General features: G+C 38.6%; 8 non-coding genes and 15 pseudogenes across 8 annotated transcripts; all 23 read right to left on the bottom strand.

Moving 5' to 3' along the window:
* Positions 1-860: 860 nt before the first annotated feature.
* LOC127936866 (uncharacterized) lies at positions 861-979 on the bottom strand (annotated as a pseudogene).
* Positions 980-1,482: 503 nt separating this feature from the next.
* LOC127936777 (uncharacterized) lies at positions 1,483-1,601 on the bottom strand (annotated as a pseudogene).
* Positions 1,602-2,393: 792 nt separating this feature from the next.
* Positions 2,394-2,512, bottom strand: LOC127936151 (5S ribosomal RNA). The gene has a single exon (XR_008148225.1). It is a non-coding gene; the product is annotated as a 5S ribosomal RNA (ribosomal RNA).
* Positions 2,513-3,419: 907 nt separating this feature from the next.
* Positions 3,420-3,538, bottom strand: LOC127937932 (5S ribosomal RNA). The gene has a single exon (XR_008148597.1). It is a non-coding gene; the product is annotated as a 5S ribosomal RNA (ribosomal RNA).
* Positions 3,539-3,936: 398 nt separating this feature from the next.
* On the bottom strand, positions 3,937-4,055 carry LOC127937697 (5S ribosomal RNA). Its single transcript, XR_008148481.1, has one exon. It is a non-coding gene; the product is annotated as a 5S ribosomal RNA (ribosomal RNA).
* Positions 4,056-4,276: 221 nt separating this feature from the next.
* On the bottom strand, positions 4,277-4,395 carry LOC127936034 (5S ribosomal RNA). The gene has a single exon (XR_008148214.1). It is a non-coding gene; the product is annotated as a 5S ribosomal RNA (ribosomal RNA).
* Positions 4,396-5,039: 644 nt separating this feature from the next.
* On the bottom strand, positions 5,040-5,158 carry LOC127937596 (5S ribosomal RNA). Its single transcript, XR_008148398.1, has one exon. It is a non-coding gene; the product is annotated as a 5S ribosomal RNA (ribosomal RNA).
* A 500-nt stretch (positions 5,159-5,658) lies between these two features.
* LOC127936976 (uncharacterized) lies at positions 5,659-5,777 on the bottom strand (annotated as a pseudogene).
* Positions 5,778-6,566: 789 nt separating this feature from the next.
* On the bottom strand, positions 6,567-6,685 carry LOC127937863 (uncharacterized; annotated as a pseudogene).
* Positions 6,686-7,185: 500 nt separating this feature from the next.
* On the bottom strand, positions 7,186-7,304 carry LOC127936975 (uncharacterized; annotated as a pseudogene).
* A 1,063-nt stretch (positions 7,305-8,367) lies between these two features.
* On the bottom strand, positions 8,368-8,486 carry LOC127937583 (5S ribosomal RNA). The gene has a single exon (XR_008148397.1). It is a non-coding gene; the product is annotated as a 5S ribosomal RNA (ribosomal RNA).
* A 502-nt stretch (positions 8,487-8,988) lies between these two features.
* LOC127936974 (uncharacterized) lies at positions 8,989-9,107 on the bottom strand (annotated as a pseudogene).
* A 1,069-nt stretch (positions 9,108-10,176) lies between these two features.
* On the bottom strand, positions 10,177-10,295 carry LOC127937832 (uncharacterized; annotated as a pseudogene).
* A 500-nt stretch (positions 10,296-10,795) lies between these two features.
* Positions 10,796-10,914, bottom strand: LOC127936973 (uncharacterized; annotated as a pseudogene).
* A 1,203-nt stretch (positions 10,915-12,117) lies between these two features.
* LOC127937572 (5S ribosomal RNA) lies at positions 12,118-12,236 on the bottom strand. The gene has a single exon (XR_008148396.1). It is a non-coding gene; the product is annotated as a 5S ribosomal RNA (ribosomal RNA).
* Positions 12,237-12,735: 499 nt separating this feature from the next.
* On the bottom strand, positions 12,736-12,854 carry LOC127936971 (uncharacterized; annotated as a pseudogene).
* Positions 12,855-13,774: 920 nt separating this feature from the next.
* LOC127936969 (uncharacterized) lies at positions 13,775-13,893 on the bottom strand (annotated as a pseudogene).
* A 1,194-nt stretch (positions 13,894-15,087) lies between these two features.
* Positions 15,088-15,206, bottom strand: LOC127937280 (uncharacterized; annotated as a pseudogene).
* A 932-nt stretch (positions 15,207-16,138) lies between these two features.
* On the bottom strand, positions 16,139-16,257 carry LOC127937560 (5S ribosomal RNA). The gene has a single exon (XR_008148395.1). It is a non-coding gene; the product is annotated as a 5S ribosomal RNA (ribosomal RNA).
* A 499-nt stretch (positions 16,258-16,756) lies between these two features.
* Positions 16,757-16,875, bottom strand: LOC127936968 (uncharacterized; annotated as a pseudogene).
* A 789-nt stretch (positions 16,876-17,664) lies between these two features.
* Positions 17,665-17,783, bottom strand: LOC127937867 (uncharacterized; annotated as a pseudogene).
* A 504-nt stretch (positions 17,784-18,287) lies between these two features.
* Positions 18,288-18,406, bottom strand: LOC127936967 (uncharacterized; annotated as a pseudogene).
* Positions 18,407-19,318: 912 nt separating this feature from the next.
* Positions 19,319-19,437, bottom strand: LOC127936823 (uncharacterized; annotated as a pseudogene).
* Positions 19,438-21,159: the final 1,722 nt, after the last annotated feature.

Genomic DNA, 21,159 nt, shown 5'->3' with positions numbered 1-21,159 from the left:
TAGGAAAGAAAACCCAAAAGCTTAAAGTACCTGGTATTCCTTGGCGGTCTCTCATCCAAGTACTAACTAGACCTAAACCTGCTAAAATTCAGAGATCGGGCATTGACTCTTTTTTTTTTTTTTGCAAGATTATTATATAATTTGTGAAAAATATCCAAAAATGTAAAGCACCTGGTATTCCCAGGCAGTCTCCCATCCATGTACTAACCTGGCCCAAACCTGCTTATATTCAGAGATCGGGCATTGACTCTATTTTTTGCCAAATTTATTATATACTAAGTGAAAAAATTCCAAAAGCTTAAAGCACCTGGTATTCCTTGGCGGTCTCTCATCCAAGTACTAACCAGACCTAAACCTGCTAAGATTCAGAGATCGGGCATTGACTCTTTTTTTTTTTTTTTTTTTGCAAGACAATTATATAATTCGTGAAAAATATCCAAACATTTAAAGCACCTGGTATTCCCAGGCAGTCTCCCATCCATGTACTAACCTGGCCCAAACCTGCTTATATTCAGAGATCGGGCATTGACTCTATTTTTTGCCAAATTTATTATATACTAAGTGAAAAAATTCCAAAAGCTTAAAGCACCTGGTATTCCTTGGCGGTCTCTCATCCAAGTACTAACCAGACCTAAACCTGCTAAGATTCAGAGATCGGGCATTGACTCTTTTTTTTTTTTTTTTTTTGCAAGACAATTATATAATTCGTGAAAAATATCCAAACATTTAAAGCACCTGGTATTCCCAGGCAGTCTCCCATCCATGTACTATCCTGGCCCAAACCTGCTTATATTCAGAGATCGGGCATTGACTCTATTTTTTGGCAAAATTATTATATACTAAGTGAAAAATTTCCAAAAAGCTTACAGTACCTGGTATTCCCAGGCGGTCTCCCATCCAAGTACTAACCAGTCCCAAACCTGCTTAACTTCCTAGATCAGACAAGATCGGGCATAGCCAGGCTTGTATGGCCGTAAGCGAAGACTGCTGCAAAGAGAAGGCTATTTAAAGATCAGCCAATCTACTTGCCAGTACATTATATAAGTAGGAAAGAAAACCCAAAATCTTAAAGCACCTGGTATTCCTTGGCGGTCTCTCATCCAAGTACTAACTAGACCTAAACCTGCTAAAATTCAGAGATCCGGCATTGACTCTTTTTTTTTTTTTTTTTGCAAGATTATTATATAATTCGTGAAAAATATCCAAAAATTTAAAGCACCTGGTATTCCCAGGCAGTCTCCCATCCATGTACTAACCTGGCCCAAAACCTGCTTATATTCAGAGATCGGGCATTGACTCTATTTTTTGGCAAAATTATTATATACTAAGTGAAAAATGTCCAAAAAGCTTACAGTACCTGGTATTCCCAGGCGGTCTCCCATCCATGTACTAACCTGACCCAAACCTGCTTATATTCAGAGATCGGGCATTGACTGTTTTTTTTGGCAAAATTATTATATACTAAGTGAAAAATTTCCAAAAAGCTTACAGCACCTGGTATTCCAAAGCTATCTCCCATCCAAATACTAACCAGGCCCAAACCTGCTTAGCTTCCGAGATCAGACAAGATCGGGCATAGCCAGACTGGTATGGCCGTAAGCGAAGACTGCTGCAAAGAGAAGGCTATTTAAAGATCAGCCAATCTACTCGCCAGTACATTATATAAGTAGGAAAGAAAACCCCAAAGCTTAAAGCACCTAGTGTTCATAGGTGGTCTCTCATCCAAGTACTAACCAGACCTAAACCTGTTAAAATTTAGAGATCGGGCATTGACTCTATTTTTTGCCAAATTTATTATATACTAAGTGAAAAAATTCCAAAAGCTTTAAGCACCTGGTACTCCTAGGCGGTCCTTCAATCAAGTATTAACCAGACCTAAACCTGCTAAGATTCAGAGATCGGGCATTGACTCTTTTTTTTTTTTTTTTTTTGCAAGATTATTATATAATTCGTGAAAAATATCCAAAAATTTAAAGCACCTGGTATTCCCAGGCAGTCTCCCATACATGTACTAACCTGGTCCAAACCTGCTTATATTCAGAGATCGGGCATTGACTCTATTTTTTGCCAAATTTATTATATACTAAGTAAAAAAATTCCAAAAGCTTTAAGCACCTGGTATTCCTTGGCGGTCTTTCAACCAAGTACTAACCAGACCTAAACCTGCTAAGATTCAGAGATCGGGCATTGACTCTTTTTTTTTGTTTGTTTTTATTTGTTTGCAAGATTATTATATAATTCGTGAAAAATATCAAAAAATTTAAAGCACCTGGTATTCCCAGGCAGTCTCCCATCCATGTACTAACCTGGCCCAAACCTGCTTATATTCAGAAATCGGCATTGACTGTATTATTTGGCAAAATTATTATATACTAAGTGAAAAATTTCCAAAAAGCTTACAGCACCTGGTATTCCAAAGCGGTCTCCCATCCAAATACTAACCAGGCCCAAACCTGCTTAGCTTCCGAGATCAGACAAGATCGGGCATAGCCAGACTGGTATGGCCGTAAGCGAAGACTGCTGCAAAGAGAAGGCTATTTAAAGATCAGCCAAGCTACCCGCCAGTACATTATATAAGTAGGAAAGAAAACCCCAAAGCTTAAAGCACCTAGTGTTCATAGGTGGTCTCTCATCCAAGTACTAACCAGACCTAAACCTGTTAAAATTTAGAGATCGGGCATTGACTCTTTTTTTATTTTATTTTATTTTTTGCAAGTTTATTATATAATTCGTGAAAAATATCCAAAAATTTAAAGCACCTGGTATTCCCAGGCAGTCTCCCATCCATGTGCTAACCTGGTCCAAACCTGCTTATATTCAGAGATCGGGCATTGACTCTATTTTTTGCCAAATTTATTATATAGTAAGTGAAAAAATCCCAAAAGCTTTAAGCATGTGGTATTCCTAGGTGGTCTTTCAACCAAGTACTAACCAGACCTAAACTTGCTAAGATTCAGAGATCGGGCATTGACTATTTTTGTAAGATTATTATATAATTCGTGAAAAATATCCAAAAATTTAAAGCACCTGGTATTCCCAGGCAGTCTCCCATCCATGTACTAACCTGGCCCAAACCTGCTTATATTGACTCTATTTTTTGGCAAAATTATTATATACTAAGTGAAAAAATTCCAAAAGCTTTAAGCACCTAGTTTTCCTAGGCGGTCTTTCAACCAAGTACTAACCAGACCTAAACCTGCTAAGATTCAGAGATCGGGCATTGACTCTTTTTTTTTTTTTTTTGCAAGATTATTAAATAATTCGTGAAAAATGTCCAAAAATTTAAAGCACCTGGTATTCCCAGGCAGTCTCCCATCCATGTACTAACCTGGCCCAAACCTGCTTATATTCAGAGATCTATATTCATTGACTCTATTTTTTGGCAAAATTATTATATACTAAGTGAAAAATTTCCAAAAAGCTTACAGCACCTGGTATTCCAAGGCGGTCTCCCATCCAAATACTAACCAGGGCCAAACCTGCTTAGCTTCCGAGATCAGACGAGATCGGGCATAGCCAGGCTGGTATGGCTGTAAGCAAAGACTGCTGCAAAGAGAAGGCTATTTAAAGATCAGCCAATCTACTCACCAGTACATTATATAAGTAGGAAAGAAAACCAAAAGGCTGTCTCCCATCCAAGTACTAACCAGGCCCAAACCTGCTTAGCTTCCAAGATCAGACAAGAACGGGCATAGCCAGGCTGGTATGGCCGTAAGCAAATAATGCTACAAAGAGAAGGCTATTTAAAGATCAGCCAATCTACTCGCCAGTACATTATATATGTAGGAAAGAAAACCCAAAAGCTTAAAGCACCTTGTATTCCTAGGCGGTCTCTCATCCAAGTACTAACCAGAATAACCTGCTAAAATTTAGAGATCGGGCATTGACTCTATTTCTTGCCAAATTTATTATATACTAAGTGAAAAATGTCCAAAAAGCTTACAGTACCTGGTATTCCCAGGCGGTCTCCCATCCAAGTACTAACCAGGTCCAAACCTGCTTAGCTTCCGAGATCAGACGAGATCAGGCATAGCCAGGCTGGTATGGCCGTAAGCGAAGACTGCTGCAAAGAGAATGCTATTTAAAGATCAGCCAATCTACTCGCCAGTACATTATATATGTAGGAAAGAAAACCCAAAAGCTTAAAGCACCTGGTATTCCCAGGCAGTGTCCCATCCATGTACTAACCTGGCCCAAACCTGCTTATATTCAGAGATCGGGCATTGACTCTATTTTTTGGCAAAATTATTATATACTAAGTGAAAAATGTCCAAAAAGCTTACAGTACCTGGTATTCCCAGGGCATCTCTCATCCAAGTACTAAGCAGGCCCAAACCTGCTTAACTTCCGAGATCAGACGAGATCGGGCATAGCCAGGCTGGTATGGCCGTAAGCGAAGACTGCTGCAAAGAGAAGGCTATTTAAAGATCAGCCAATCTACTCGCCAGTACATTATATAAGTAGGAAAGAAAACCCAAAAGCTTAAAGCACCTGGTATTCCTTGGCAGTCTCTCATCCAAGTACTAACTAGACCTAAACCTGCTAAAATTCAGAGATTGGGCATTGACTTTTTTTTTTTTTTTTGCAAGATTATTATATAATTCGTGAAAAATATTCAAAAATTTAAAGCACCTGGTATTCCCAGGCAGTCTCCCATCCATGTACTAACCTGGCCCAAACCTGCTCATATTCAGAGATCGGGCATTGACTCTATTTTTGGCCAAATTTATTATATACTAAGTGAAAAAATGCCAAAAGCTTAAAGCACCTGGTATTCCTTGGCGGTCTCTCATTCAAGTACTAACCAGACCTTAACCTGCTAAGATTCAGAGATCGGGCATTGACTCTTTTTTTTTTTTTTTTTTTGCAAGATTATTATATAATTCGTGAAAAATATCCAAAAATTTAAAGCACCTGATATTCCCAGGCAGTCTCCCATCCATGTACTAACCTGGCGCAAACCTGCTTATATTCAGAGATCGGGCATTGACTCTATTTTTTGGCAAAATTATTATATACTAAGTGAAAAATTTCAAAAAAGCTTACAGTACCTGGTATTCCCAGGCGGTCTCCCATCCAGGCACTAACCAGGCCCAAACCTGCTTAGCTTCCGAGATCAGACAAGATCGGGCATAGCCAGGCTGGTATGGCCATAAGCGAAGACTGCTGCAAAGAGAAGGCTATTTAAAGATCAGCCAATCTACTCGCCAGTACATTATAAAAGTAGGAAAGAAACCCCAAAAGCTTAAAGCACCTGGTATTCCTAGGCGGTCTCTCATCCAATTACTAACCTGGCCCAAACCTGCTTATATTCAGAGATCGGGCATTGACTCTATTTTTTGGCAAATTTATTATATACTAAGTGAAAAAATTCCAAAAGCTTAAAGCACCTGGTATTCCTTGGCGGTCTCTCATCCAAGTACTAACCAGACCTAAACCTGCTAAGATTCAGAGATCGGGCATTGACTCTTTTTTTTTTTTTTTTGCAAGATTAATATATAATTCGTGAAAAATATCCAAACATTTAAAGCACCTGGTATTCCCAGGCAGTCTCCCATCCATGTACTAACCTGGCGCAAACCTGCTTATATTCAGAGATCGGGCATTGACTCTATTTTTTGGCAAAATTATTATATACTAAGTGAAAAATTTCAAAAAAACTTAGAGTACCTGGTATTCCCAGGCGGTCTCCCATCCAGGCACTAACCAGGCCCAAACCTGCTTAGCTTACGAGATCAGACAAGATCGGGCATAGCCAGGCTGGTATGGCCATAAGCGAAGACTGCTGCAAAGTGAAGGCTATTTAAAGATCAGCCAATCTACTCGCCAGTACATTATAAAAGTAGGAAAGTAACCCCAAAAGCTTAAAGCACCTGGTATTCCTAGGCAGTCTCCCATCCATGTACTAACCTGGCCCAAACCTGCTTATATTCAGAGATCGGGCACTGACTCTATTTTTTGCCAAATTTATTATATACTAAGTGAAAAAATTCCAAAAGCTTAAAGCACCTGGTATTCCTTGGCGGTCTCTCATCCAAGTACTAACCAGACCTAAACCTGCTAAGATTCAGAGATCGGGCATTGACTCTTTTTTTTTTTTTTTTGCCAGATTATTATATAATTCGTGAAAAATATCCAAAAATTTAAAGCACCTGGTATTCCCAGGCAGTCTCCCATCCATGTACTAACCTGGCCCAAACCTGCTTATATTCAGAGATCGGGCATTGACTCTATTTTTTGCCAAATTTATTATATACTAAGTGAAAAAATTCCAAAAGCTTAAAGCACCTGGTATTCCTTGGCGGTCTCTCATCCAAGTACTAACCAGACCTAAACCTGCTAAGATTCAGAGATCGGGCATTGACTCTTTTTTTTTTTTTTTTTTTTTTTTTTGCAAGATTATTATATAATTCGTGAAAAATATCCAAAAATTTAAAGCACCTGATATTCCCAGGCAGTCTCCCATCCATGTACTAACCTGGCGCAAACCTGCTTATATTCAGGAATCGGGCATTGACTCTATTTTTTGGCAAAATTATTATATACTAAGTGAAAAATTTCAAAAAAGCTTACAGTACCTGGTATTCCCAGGCGGTCTCCCATCCAGGCACTAACCAGGCCCAAACCTGCTTAGCTTCTGAGATCAGACAAGATCGGGCATAGCCAGGCTGGTATGGCCATAAGCGAAGACTGCTGCAAAGAGAAGGCTATTTAAAGATCAGCCAATCTACTCGCCAGTACATTATAAAAGTAGGAAAGAAACCCCAAAAGCTTAAAGCACCTGGTATTCCTAGGCGGTCTCTCATCCAATTACTAACCTGGCCCAAACCTGCTTATATTCAGAGATCGGGCATTGACTCTATTTTTTGGCAAATTTATTATATACTAAGTGAAAAAATTCCAAAAGCTTAAAGCACCTGGTATTCCTTGGCGGTCTCTCATCCAAGTACTAACCAGACCTAAACCTGCTAAGATTCAGAGATCGGGCATTGACTCTTTTTTTTTTTTTTTTGCAAGATTAATATATAATTCGTGAAAAATATCCAAACATTTAAAGCACCTGGTATTCCCAGGCAGTCTCCCATCCATGTACTAACCTGGCGCAAACCTGCTTATATTCAGAGATCGGGCATTGACTCTATTTTTTGGCAAAATTATTATATACTAAGTGAAAAATTTCAAAAAAACTTAGAGTACCTGGTATTCCCAGGCGGTCTCCCATCCAGGCACTAACCAGGCCCAAACCTGCTTAGCTTACGAGATCAGACAAGATCGGGCATAGCCAGGCTGGTATGGCCATAAGCGAAGTCTGCTGCAAAGAGAAGGCTATTTAAAGATCAGCCAATCTACTCGCCAGTACATTATAAAAGTAGGAAAGAAACCCCAAAAGCTTAAAGCACCTGGTATTCCTAGGCGGTCTCTCATCCAAGTACTAACCTGGCCCAAACCTGCTTATATTCAGAGATCGGGCATTGACACTATTTTTTGGCAAATTTATTATATACTAAGTGAAAAAATTCCAAAAGCTTAAAGCACCTGGTATTCCTTGGCGGTCTATCATTCAAGTACTAACCAGACCTTAACCTGCTAAGATTCAGAGATCGGGCATTGACTTCTTCTTTTTTTTTTTTTTTGCAAGATTATTATATAATTCGTGAAAAATATCCAAAAATTTAAAGCACCTGGTATTCCCAGGCAGTCTCCCATCCATGTACTAACCTGGCCCAAACCTGCTTATATTCAGAGATCGGGCATTGACTCTATTTTTTGCCAAATTTATTATATACTAAGTGAAAAAATTCCAAAAGCTTTAAGCACCTGGTATTCCTAGGCGGTCTTTCAACCAAGTACTAACCAGACCTAAACCTGCTAAGATTCAGAGATCGGGCATTGACTCTTTTTTTTTTTTTTTTTGCCAGATTATTATATAATTCGTGAAAAATATCCAAAAATTTAAAGCACCTGGTATTCCCAGGCAGTCTCCCATCCATGTACTAACCTGGCCCAAACCTGCTTATATTCAGAGATCGGGCATTGACTCTATTTTTTGCCAAATTTATTATATACTAAGTGAAAAAATTCCAAAAGCTTAAAGCACCTGGTATTCCTTGGCGGTCTCTCATCCAAGTACTAACCAGACCTAAACCTGCTAAGATTCAGAGATCGGGCATTGACTCTTTTTTTTTTTTTTTTTGCAAGATTATTATATAATTCGTGAAAAATATCCAAAAATTTAAAGCACCTGATATTCCCAGGCAGTCTCCCATCCATGTACTAACCTGGCGCAAACCTGCTTATATTCAGAGATCGGGCATTGACTCTATTTTTTGGCAAAATTATTATATACTAAGTGAAAAATTTCAAAAAAGCTTACAGTACCTGGTATTCCCAGGCGGTCTCCCATCCAGGCACTAACCAGGCCCAAACCTGCTTAGCTTCCGAGATCAGACAAGATCGGGCATAGCCAGGCTGGTATGGCCATAAGCAAAGACTGCTGCAAAGAGAAGGCTATTTAAAGATCAGCCAATCTACTCGCCAGTACATTATAAAAGTAGGAAAGAAACCCCAAAAGCTTAAAGCACCTGGTATTCCTAGGCGGTCTCTCATCCAATTACTAACCTGGCCCAAACCTGCTTATATTCAGAGATCGGGCATTGACTCTATTTTTTGGCAAATTTATTATATACTAAGTGAAAAAATTCCAAAAGCTTAAAGCACCTGGTATTCCTTGGCGGTCTCTCATCCAAGTACTAACCAGACCTAAACCTGCTAAGATTCAGAGATCGGGCATTGACTCTTTTTTTTTTTTTTTTTTGCAAGATTAATATATAATTCGTGAAAAATATCCAAACATTTAAAGCACCTGGTATTCCCAGGCAGTCTCCCATCCATGTACTAACCTGGCGCAAACCTGCTTATATTCAGAGATCGGGCATTGACTCTATTTTTTGGCAAAATTATTATATACTAAGTGAAAAATTTCAAAAAAACTTAGAGTACCTGGTATTCCCAGGCGGTCTCCCATCCAGGCACTAACCAGGCCCAAACCTGCTTAGCTTACGAGATCAGACAAGATCGGGCATAGCCAGGCTGGTATGGCCATAAGCGAAGTCTGCTGCAAAGAGAAGGCTATTTAAAGATCAGCCAATCTACTCGCCAGTACATTATAAAAGTAGGAAAGAAACCCCAAAAGCTTAAAGCACCTGGTATTCCTAGGCGGTCTCTCATCCAAGTACTAACCTGGCCCAAACCTGCTTATATTCAGAGATCGGGCATTGACACTATTTTTTGGCAAATTTATTATATACTAAGTGAAAAAATTCCAAAAGCTTAAAGCACCTGGTATTCCTTGGCGGTCTATCATTCAAGTACTAACCAGACCTTAACCTGCTAAGATTCAGAGATCGGGCATTGACTTCTTCTTTTTTTTTTTTTTTGCAAGATTATTATATAATTCGTGAAAAATATCCAAAAATTTAAAGCACCTGGTATTCCCAGGCAGTCTCCCATCCATGTACTAACCTGGCCCAAACCTGCTTATATTCAGAGATCGGGCATTGACTCTATTTTTTGCCAAATTTATTATATACTAAGTGAAAAAATTCCAAAAGCTTTAAGCACCTGGTATTCCTAGGCGGTCTTTCAACCAAGTACTAACCAGATCTAAACCTGCTAAGATTCAGAGATCGGGCATTGACTCTTTTTTTTTTTTTTTTGCCAGATTATTATATAATTCGTGAAAAATATCCAAAAATTTAAAGCACCTGGTATTCCCAGGCAGTCTCCCATCCATGTACTAACCTGGCCCAAACCTGCTTATATTCAGAGATCGGGCATTGACTCTATTTTTTGCCAAATTTATTATATACTAAGTGAAAAAATTCCAAAAGCTTAAAGCACCTGGTATTCCTTGGCGGTCTCTCATCCAAGTACTAACCAGACCTAAACCTGCTAAGATTCAGAGATCGGGCATTGACTCTTTTTTTTTTTTTTTTTTTTTTTTGCAAGATTATTATATAATTCGTGAAAAATATCCAAAAATTTAAAGCACCTGATATTCCCAGGCAGTCTCCCATCCATGTACTAACCTGGCGCAAACCTGCTTATATTCAGAGATCGGGCATTGACTCTATTTTTTGGCAAAATTATTATATACTAAGTGAAAAATTTCAAAAAAGCTTACAGTTCCTGGTATTCCCAGGCGGTCTCCCATCCAGGCACTAACCAGGCCCAAACCTGCTTAGCTTCCGAGATCAGACAAGATCGGGCATAGCCAGGCTGGTATGGCCATAAGCAAAGACTGCTGCAAAGAGAAGGCTATTTAAAGATCAGCCAATCTACTCGCCAGTACATTATAAAAGTAGGAAAGAAACCCCAAAAGCTTAAAGCACCTGGTATTCCTAGGCGGTCTCTCATCCAATTACTAACCTGGCCCAAACCTGCTTATATTCAGAGATCGGGCATTGACTCTATTTTTTGGCAAATTTATTATATACTAAGTGAAAAAATTCCAAAAGCTTAAAGCACCTGGTATTCCTTGGCGGTCTCTCATCCAAGTACTAACCAGACCTAAACCTGCTAAGATTCAGAGATCGGGCATTGACTCTTTTTTTTTTTTTTTTGCAAGATTAATATATAATTCGTGAAAAATATCCAAACATTTAAAGCACCTGGTATTCCCAGGCAGTCTCCCATCCATGTACTAACCTGGCGCAAACCTGCTTATATTCAGAGATCGGGCATTGACTCTATTTTTTGGCAAAATTATTATATACTAAGTGAAAAATTTCAAAAAAACTTAGAGTACCTGGTATTCCCAGGCGGTCTCCCATCCAGGCACTAACCAGGCCCAAACCTGCTTAGCTTACGAGATCAGACAAGATCGGGCATAGCCAGGCTGGTATGGCCATAAGCGAAGACTGCTGCAAAGAGAAGGCTATTTAAAGGTCAGCCAATCTACTCGCCAGTACATTATAAAAGTAGGAAAGAAACCCCAAAAGCTTAAAGCACCTGGTATTCCTAGGCGGTCTCTCATCCAAGTACTAACCAGACCTAAACCTGCTAAGATTCAGAGATCGGGCATTGACTCTTTTTTTTTTTTTTTTGCAAGATTATTATATAATTTGTGAAAAATATCCAAAAATTTAAAGCACCTGGTATTCCCAGGCAGTCTCCCATCCATGTACTAACCTGGCCCAAACCTGCTTATATTCAGAGATCGGGCACTGACTCTATTTTTTGCCAAATTTATTATATACTAAGTGAAAAAATTCCAAAAGCTTAAAGCACCTGGTATTCCTTGGCGGTCTCTCATCCAAGTACTAACCAGATCTAAACCTGCTAAGATTCAGAGATCGGGCATTGACTCTTTTTTTTTTTTTTGCCAGATTATTATATAATTCGTGAAAAAAATCCAAAAATTTAAAGCACCTGGTATTCCCAGGCAGTCTCCCATCCATGTACTAACCTGGCGCAAACCTGCTTATATTCAGAGATCGGGCATTGACTCTATTTTTTGCCAAATTTATTATATACTAAGTGAAAAAATTCCAAAAGCTTAAAGCACCTGGTATTCCTTGGCGGTCTCTCATCCAAGTACTAACTAGACCTAAACCTGCTAAAATTCAGAGATCGGGCATTGACTCTTTTTTTTTTTTGCAAGATTATTATATAATTCGTGAAAAATATCCAAACATTTAAAGCACCTGGTATTCCCAGGCAGTCTCCCATCCATGTACTAACCTGGCGCAAACCTGCTTATATTCAGAGATCGGGCATTGACTCTATTTTTTGCCAAATTTATTATATACTAAGTGAAAAAATTCCAAAAGCTTAAAGCACCTGGTATTCCTTGGCGGTCTCTCATCCAAGTACTAACCAGACCTAAACCTGCTAAGATTCAGAGATCGGGCATTGACTCATTTTTTTTTTTTTTTTTTTTTTTTGCAAGATTATTATATAATTCGTGAAAAATATCCAAAAATTTAAAGCACCTGATATTCCCAGGCAGTCTCCCATCCATGTACTAACCTGGCGCAAACCTGCTTATATTCAGAGATCGGGCATTGACTCTATTTTTTGGCAAAATTATTATATACTAAGAGAAAAATTTCAAAAAGCTTACAGTACCTGGTATTCCCAGGCGGTCTCCCATCCAGGCACTAACCAGGCCCAAACCTGCTTAGCTTCCGAGATCAGACAAGATCGGGCATAGCCAGGCTGGTATGGCCATAAGCGAAGACTGCTGCAAAGAGAAGGCTATTTAAAGATCAGCCAATCTACTCGCCAGTACATTATAAAAGTAGGAAAGAAACCCCAAAAGCTTAAAGCACCTGGTATTCCTAGGCGGTCTCTCATCCAATTACTAACCTGGCCCAAACCTGCTTATATTCAGAGATCGGGCATTGACTCTATTTTTTGGCAAATTTATTATATACTAAGTGAAAAAATTCCAAAAGCTTAAAGCACCTGGTATTCCTTGGCGGTCTCTCATCCAAGTACTAACCAGACCTAAACCTGCTAAGATTCAGAGATCGGGCATTGACTCTTTTTTTTTTTTTTTGCAAGATTAATATATAATTCGTGAAAAATATCCAAACATTTAAAGCACCTGGTATTCCCAGGCAGTCTCCCATCCTTGTACTAACCTGGCGCAAACCTGCTTATATTCAGAGATCGGGCATTGACTCTATTTTTTGGCAAAATTATTATATACTAAGTGAAAAATTTCAAAAAAACTTAGAGTACCTGGTATTCCCAGGCGGTCTCCCATCCAGGCACTAACCAGGCCCAAACCTGCTTAGCTTACGAGATCAGACAAGATCGGGCATAGCCAGGCTGGTATGGCCATAAGCGAAGACTGCTGCAAAGAGAAGGCTATTTAAAGATCAGCCAATCTACTCGCCAGTACATTATAAAAGTAGGAAAGAAACCCCAAAAGCTTAAAGCACCTGGTATTCCTAGGCGGTCTCTCATCCAAGTACTAACCAGACCTAAACCTGCTAAGATTCAGAGATCGGGCATTGACTCTTTTTTTTTTTTTTTGCAAGATTATTATATAATTTGTGAAAAATATCCAAAAATTTAAAGCACCTGGTATTCCCAGGCAGTCTCCCATCCATGTACTAACCTGGCCCAAACCTGCTTATATTCAGAGATCGGGCACTGACTCTATTTTTTGCCAAATTTATTATATACTAAGTGAAAAAATTCCAAAAGCTTAAAGCACCTGGTATTCCTTGGCGGTCTCTCATCCAAGTACTAACCAGATCTAAACCTGCTAAGATTCAGAGATCGGGCATTGACTCTTTTTTTTTTTTTTTTGCCAGATTATTATATAATTCGTGAAAAAAATCCAAAAATTTAAAGCACCTGGTATTCCCAGGCAGTCTCCCATCCATGTACTAACCTGGCGCAAACCTGCTTATATTCAGAGATCGGGCATTGACTCTATTTTTTGCCAAATTTATTATATACTAAGTGAAATAATTCCAAAAGCTTAAAGCACCTGGTATTCCTTGGCGGTCTCTCATCCAAGTACTAACCAGACCTAAACCTGCTATGATTCAGAGATCGGGAATTGACTCTTTTTTTTTTTTTTTGCAAGATTATTATATAATTCGTGAAAAATATCCAAACATTTAAAGCACCTGGTATTCCCAGGCAGTCTCCCATCCATGTACTAACCTGGCGCAAACCTGCTTATATTCAGAGATCGGGCATTGACTCTATTTTTTGGCAAAATTATTATATACTAAGTGAAAAATTTCAAAAAAACTTAGAGTACCTGGTATTCCCAGGCGGTCTCCCATCCAGGCACTAACCAGGCCCAAACCTGCTTAGCTTACGAGATCAGACAAGATCGGGCATAGCCAGGCTGGTATGGCCATAAGCGAAGACTGCTGCAAAGAGAAGGCTATTTAAAGATCAGCCAATCTACTCGCCAGTACATTATAAAAGTAGGAAAGAAACCCCAAAAGCTTAAAGCACCTGGTATTCCTAGGCGGTCTCTCATCCAAGTACTAACCAGACCTAAACCTGCTAAGATTCAGAGATCGGGCATTGACTCTTTTTTTTTTTTTTGCAAGATTATTATATAATTTGTGAAAAATATCCAAAAATTTAAAGCACCTGGTATTCCCAGGCAGTCTCCCATCCATGTACTAACCTGGCCCAAACCTGCTTATATTCAGAGATCGGGCACTGACTCTATTTTTTGCCAAATTTATTATATACTAAGTGAAAAAATTCCAAAAGCTTAAAGCACCTGGTATTCCTTGGTGGTCTCTCATCCAAGTACTAACCAGATCTAAACCTGCTAAGATTCAGAGATCGGGCATTGACTCTTTTTTTTTTTTTTTGCCAGATTATTATATAATTCGTGAAAAAAATCCAAAAATTTAAAGCACCTGGTATTCCCAGGCAGTCTCCCATCCATGTACTAACCTGGCGCAAACCTGCTTATATTCAGAGATCGGGCATTGACTCTATTTTTTGCCAAATTTATTATATACTAAGTGAAAAAATTCCAAAAGCTTAAAGCACCTGGTATTCCTTGGCGGTCTCTCATCCAAGTACTAACTAGACCTAAACCTGCTAAAATTCAGAGATCGGGCATTGACTCTTTTTTTTTTTTTGCAAGATTATTATATAATTCGTGAAAAATATCCAAACATTTAAAGCACCTGGTATTCCCAGGCAGTCTCCCATCCATGTACTAACCTGGCGCAAACCTGCTTATATTCAGAGATCGGGCATTGACTCTATTTTTTGCCAAATTTATTATATACTAAGTGAAAAAATTCCAAAAGCTTAAAGCACCTGGTATTCCTTGGCGGTCTCTCATCCAAGTACTAACCAGACCTAAACCTGCTATGATTCAGAGATCGGGCATTGACTCTTTTTTTTTTTTTTTGCAAGATTATTATATAATTCGTGAAAAATATCCAAACATTTAAAGCACCTGGTATTCCCAGGCAGTCTCCCATCCATGTACTAACCTGGCGCAAACCTGCTTATATTCAGAGATCGGGCATTGACTCTATTTTTTGGCAAAATTATTATATACTAAGTGAAAAATTTCAAAAAAGCTTACAGTACCTGGCATTCCCAGGCAGTCTCCCATCCAGGCACTAACCAGACCCAAACCTGCTTAGCTTACGAGATCAGACAAGATCGGGCATAGCCAGGCTGGTATGGCCATAAGCGAAGACTGCTGCAAAGAGAAGGCTATTTAAAGATCAGCCAATCTACTCGCCAGTACATTATAAAAGTAGGAAAGAAACCCCAAAAGCTTAAAGCACCTGGTATTCCTAGGCGGTCTCTCATCCAAGTACTAACCAGACCTAAACCTGCTAAGATTCAGAGATCGGGCATTGACTCTATTTATTTTTTTTTTGCAAGATTATTATATAATTTGTGAAAAATATCCAAAAATTTAAAGCACCTGGTATTCCCAGGCAGTCTCCCATCCATGTACTAACCTGGCCCAAACCTGCTTATATTCAGAGATCGGGCACTGACTCTATTTTTTGCCAAATTTATTATATACTAAGTGAAAAAATTCCAAAAGCTTAAAGCACCTGGTATTCCTTGGCGGTCTCTCATCCAAGTACTAACCAGACCTAAACCTGCTAAGATTCAGAGATCGGGCATTGACTCTTTTTTTTTTTTTTTTTGCCAGATTATTATATAATTCGTGAAAAATATCCAAAAATTTAAAGCACCTGGTATTCCCAGGCAGTCTCCCATCCATGTACTAACCTGGCCCAAACCTGCTTATATTCAGAGATCGGGCATTGACTCTATTTTTTGCCAAATTTATTATATACTAAGTGAAAAAATTCCAAAAGCTTAAAGCACCTGGTATTCCTTGGCGGTCTCTCATCCAAGTACTAACCAGACCTAAACCTGCTAAGATTCAGAGATCGGGCATTGACTCTTTTTTTTTTTTTTTTTTTTTTTTTGCAAGATTATTATATAATTCGTGAAAAATATCCAAAAATTTAAAGCACCTGATATTCCCAGGCAGTCTCCCATCCATGTACTAACCTGGCGCAAACCTGCTTATATTCAGAGATCGGGCATTGACTCTATTTTTTGGCAAAATTATTATATACTAAGTGAAAAATTTCAAAAAAGCTTACAGTACCTGGTATTCCCAGGCGGTCTCCCATCCAGGCACTAACCAGGCCCAAACCTGCTTAGCTTCCGAGATCAGACAAGATCGGGCATAGCCAGGCTGGTATGGCCATAAGCGAAGACTGCTGCAAAGAGAAGGCTATTTAAAGATCAGCCAATCTACTCGCCAGTACATTATAAAAGTAGGAAAGAAACCCCAAAAGCTTAAAGCACCTGGTATTCCTAGGCGGTCTCTCATCCAATTACTAACCTGGCCCAAACCTGCTTATATTCAGAGATCGGGCATTGACTCTATTTTTTGGCAAATTTATTATATACTAAGTGAAAAAATTCCAAAAGCTTAAAGCACCTGGTATTCCTTGGCGGTCTCTCATCCAAGTACTAACCAGACCTAAACCTGCTAAGATTCAGAGATCGGGCATTGACTCTTTTTTTTTTTTTTTGCAAGATTAATATATAATTCGTGAAAAATATCCAAACATTTAAAGCACCTGGTATTCCCAGGCAGTCTCCCATCCATGTACTAACCTGGCGCAAACCTGCTTATATTCAGAGATCGGGCATTGACTCTATTTTTTGGCAAAATTATTATATACTAAGTGAAAAATTTCAAAAAAACTTAGAGTACCTGGTATTCCCAGGCGGTCTCCCATCCAGGCACTAACCAGGCCCAAACCTGCTTAGCTTACGAGATCAGACAAGATCGGGCATAGCCAGGCTGGTATGGCCATAAGCGAAGACTGCTGCAAAGTGAAGGCTATTTAAAGATCAGCCAATCTACTCGCCAGTACATTATAAAAGTAGGAAAGAAACCCCAAAAGCTTAAAGCACCTGGTATTCCTAGGCAGTCTCCCATCCATGTACTAACCTGGCCCAAACCTGCTTATATTCAGAGATCGGGCACTGACTCTATTTTTTGCCAAATTTATTATATACTAAGTGAAAAAATTCCAAAAGCTTAAAGCACCTGGTATTCCTTGGCGGTCTCTCATCCAAGTACTAACCAGACCTAAACCTGCTAAGATTCAGAGATCGGGCATTGACTCTTTTTTTTTTTTTTTTGCCAGATTATTATATAATTCGTGAAAAATATCCAAAAATTTAAAGCACCTGGTATTCCCAGGCAGTCTCCCATCCATGTACTAACCTGGCCCAAACCTGCTTATATTCAGAGATCGGGCATTGACTCTATTTTTTGCCAAATTTATTATATACTAAGTGAAAAAATTCCAAAAGCTTAAAGCACCTGGTATTCCTTGGCGGTCTCTCATCCAAGTACTAACCAGACCTAAACCTGCTAAGATTCAGAGATCGGGCATTGACTCTTTTTTTTTTTTTTTTTTTTTTTTTTGCAAGATTATTATATAATTCGTGAAAAATATCCAAAAATTTAAAGCACCTGATATTCCCAGGCAGTCTCCCATCCATGTACTAACCTGGCGCAAACCTGCTTATATTCAGAGATCGGGCATTGACTCTATTTTTTGGCAAAATTATTATATACTAAGTGAAAAATTTCAAAAAAGCTTACAGTACCTGGTATTCCCAGGCGGTCTCCCATCCAGGCACTAACCAGGCCCAAACCTGCTTAGCTTCAGAGATCAGACAAGATCGGGCATAGCCAGGCTGGTATGGCCATAAGCGAAGACTGCTGCAAAGAGAAGGCTATTTAAAGATCAGCCAATCTACTCGCCAGTACATTATAAAAGTAGGAAAGAAACCCCAAAAGCTTAAAGCACCTGGTATTCCTAGGCGGTCTCTCATCCAATTACTAACCTGGCCCAAACCTGCTTATATTCAGAGATCGGGCATTGACTCTATTTTTTGGCAAATTTATTATATACTAAGTGAAAAAATTCCAAAAGCTTAAAGCACCTGGTATTCCTTGGCGGTCTCTCATCCAAGTACTAACCAGACCTAAACCTGCTAAGATTCAGAGATCGGGCATTGACTCTTTTTTTTTTTTTTTTTTTTGCAAGATTAATATATAATTCGTGAAAAATATCCAAACATTTAAAGCACCTGGTATTCCCAGGCAGTCTCCCATCCATGTACTAACCTGGCGCAAACCTGCTTATATTCAGAGATCGGGCATTGACTCTATTTTTTGGCAAAATTATTATATACTAAGTGAAAAATTTCAAAAAAACTTAGAGTACCTGGTATTCCCAGGCGGTCTCCCATCCAGGCACTAACCAGGCCCAAACCTGCTTAGCTTACGAGATCAGACAAGATCGGGCATAGCCAGGCTGGTATGGCCATAAGCGAAGACTGCTGCAAAGAGAAGGCTATTTAAAGATCAGCCAATCTACTCGCCAGTACATTATAAAAGTAGGAAAGAAACCCCAAAAGCTTAAAGCACCTGGTATTCCTAGGCGGTCTCTCATCCAAGTACTAACCAGACCTAAACCTGCTAAGATTCAGAGATCGGGCATTGACTCTTTTTTTTTGCAAGATTATTATATAATTTGTGAAAAATATCCAAAAATTTAAAGCACCTGGTATTCCCAGGCAGTCTCCCATCCATGTACTAATCTGGCCCAAACCTGCTTATATTCAGAGATCGGGCACTGACTCTATTTTTTGCCAAATTTATTATATACTAAGTGAAAAAATTCCAAAAGCTTAAAGCACCTGGTATTCCTTGGCGGTCTCTCATCCAAGTACTAACCAGATCTAAACCTGCTAAGATTCAGAGATCGGGCATTGACTCTTTTTTTTTTTTTTTTGCCAGATTATTATATAATTCGTGAAAAAAATCCAAAAATTTAAAGCACCTGGTATTCCCAGGCAGTCTCCCATCCATGTACTAACCTGGCGCAAACCTGCTTATATTCAGAGATCGGGCATTGACTCTATTTTTTGCCAAATTTATTATATACTAAGTGAAAAATTTCCAAAAGATTAAAGCACCTGGTATTCCTTGGCGGTCTCTCATCCAAGTACTAACTAGATCTAAACCTGCTAAAATTCAGAGATCGGGCATTGACTCTTTTTTTTTTTTTGCAAGATTATTATATAATTCGTGAAAAATATCCAAACATTTAAAGCACCTGGTATTCCCAGGCAGTCTCCCATCCATGTACTAACCTGGCGCAAACCTGCTTATATTCAGAGATCGGGCATTGACTCTATTTTTTGGCAAAATTATTATATACTAAGTGAAAAATTTCAAAAAAGCTTACAGTACCTGGCATTCCCAGGCAGTCTCCCATCCAGGCACTAACCAGGCCCAAACCTGCTTAGCTTACGAGATCAGACAAGATCGGGCATAGCCAGGCTGGTATGGCCATAAGCGAAGACTGCTGCAAAGAGAAGGCTATTTAAAGATCAGCCAATCTAATCGCCAGTACATTATAAAAGTAGGAAAGAAACCCCAAAAGCTTAAAGCACCTGGTATTCCTTGGCGGTCTCTCATCCAAGTACTAACCAGACCTAAACCTGCTAAGATTCAGAGATCGGGCATTGACTCTTTTTTTTTTTTTTTTGCCAGATTATTATATAATTCGTGAAAAATATCCAAAAATTTAAAGCACCTGGTATTCCCAGGCAGTCTCCCATCCATGTACTAACCTGGCCCAAACCTGCTTATATTCAGAGATCGGGCATTGACTCTATTTTTTGCCAAATTTATTATATACTAAGTGAAAAAATTCCAAAAGCTTAAAGCACCTGGTATTCCTTGGCGGTCTCTCATCCAAGTACTAACCAGACCTAAACCTGCTAAGATTCAGAGATCGGGCATTGACTCTTTTTTTTTTTTTTTTTTTTTTTTGCAAGATTATTATATAATTCGTGAAAAATATCCAAAAATTTAAAGCACCTGATATTCCCAGGCAGTCTCCCATCCATGTACTAACCTGGCGCAAACCTGCTTATATTCAGAGATCGGGCATTGACTCTATTTTTTGGCAAAATTATTATATACTAAGTGAAAAATTTCAAAAAAGCTTACAGTACCTGGTATTCCCAGGCGGTCTCCCATCCAGGCACTAACCAGGCCCAAACCTGCTTAGCTTCCGAGATCAGACAAGATCGGGCATAGCCTTTTTTTTTTTTTTTTTTTTTTTTTTTTTTATTAAGACATTTCAATCAATAAAATACAATAGATTAAGCACAATCAATAGAAATACAGAACACCGTCTTTACACATCTCTACATTACACCTCTTTCCTTTACATAGATAATTTAAAAAACTCTTCCACTTTCTGGCAACTTCCACATTAAATCGTTTAAAACACAACAGACTTTTGGGGTAAAAACATCATAAAAAGAGTCTAACATATTCACACCTTTAAAGTACACATACAGTCTTTCGATATATAATTAAGTTTTTCTTTTAAACACACTCCAAACATCCAACACAATTTTTTCTTTTTTAGCCACAGTTCTTCTGTCCCATATTGCACTTTTCATTAGCATTACACACAGATTAATGAAACTTTTGTTTTTACACTTTTTTTCCCAACCAAACATCACAACTCTATTCCATTCCATTATATTTTCATCCCACTCCTCAGTCACATCTTTAATTAAACATTTACATTTCCTTAAAAAGTCCTCTAGGTCTCTACAATGTAAAAACATATGTAAAATCCCCTCTTTCTCTTCCTGGCACACTTTACACAGAGCATTTTCTTCCATTCCTATTTTATTTAAAATTACATCAGTAAAAACCACTTTATGCCTTATAAAATACTCCAAACATTCCAATTTAGTTTCCACACATTTCCCCGTCATGTTTCTCCATATACACTCTTTTTTTAAATCTTTGAATTTCTGCACCCAGTATCCATTTACAATCGGCTCTTTAAAAACATAATCTCTAAAAGCACAATAAATCATTTTCACAGTACATTCCTTAAAATCATACATTTTTTCCCCAAACTTCACATGAATACATTTCTCTTTTGGCTCTCCTTCCATACTTTCTATTCTTTTTATCCACTCTTTAGGTATTGCATTTTTAATGATTTCATATTTATTTTTTATTTCTTGTTCACTGTAATCCTCTTTTGC

This window comes from Carassius gibelio, chromosome A19, assembly GCF_023724105.1.
Source record: "Carassius gibelio isolate Cgi1373 ecotype wild population from Czech Republic chromosome A19, carGib1.2-hapl.c, whole genome shotgun sequence".
Classification (NCBI taxonomy): domain Eukaryota; kingdom Metazoa; phylum Chordata; class Actinopteri; order Cypriniformes; family Cyprinidae; genus Carassius; species Carassius gibelio.
Note: the sequence above shows the minus strand (reverse complement) of the source record. Positions and strands in the feature narration are given on the sequence as shown.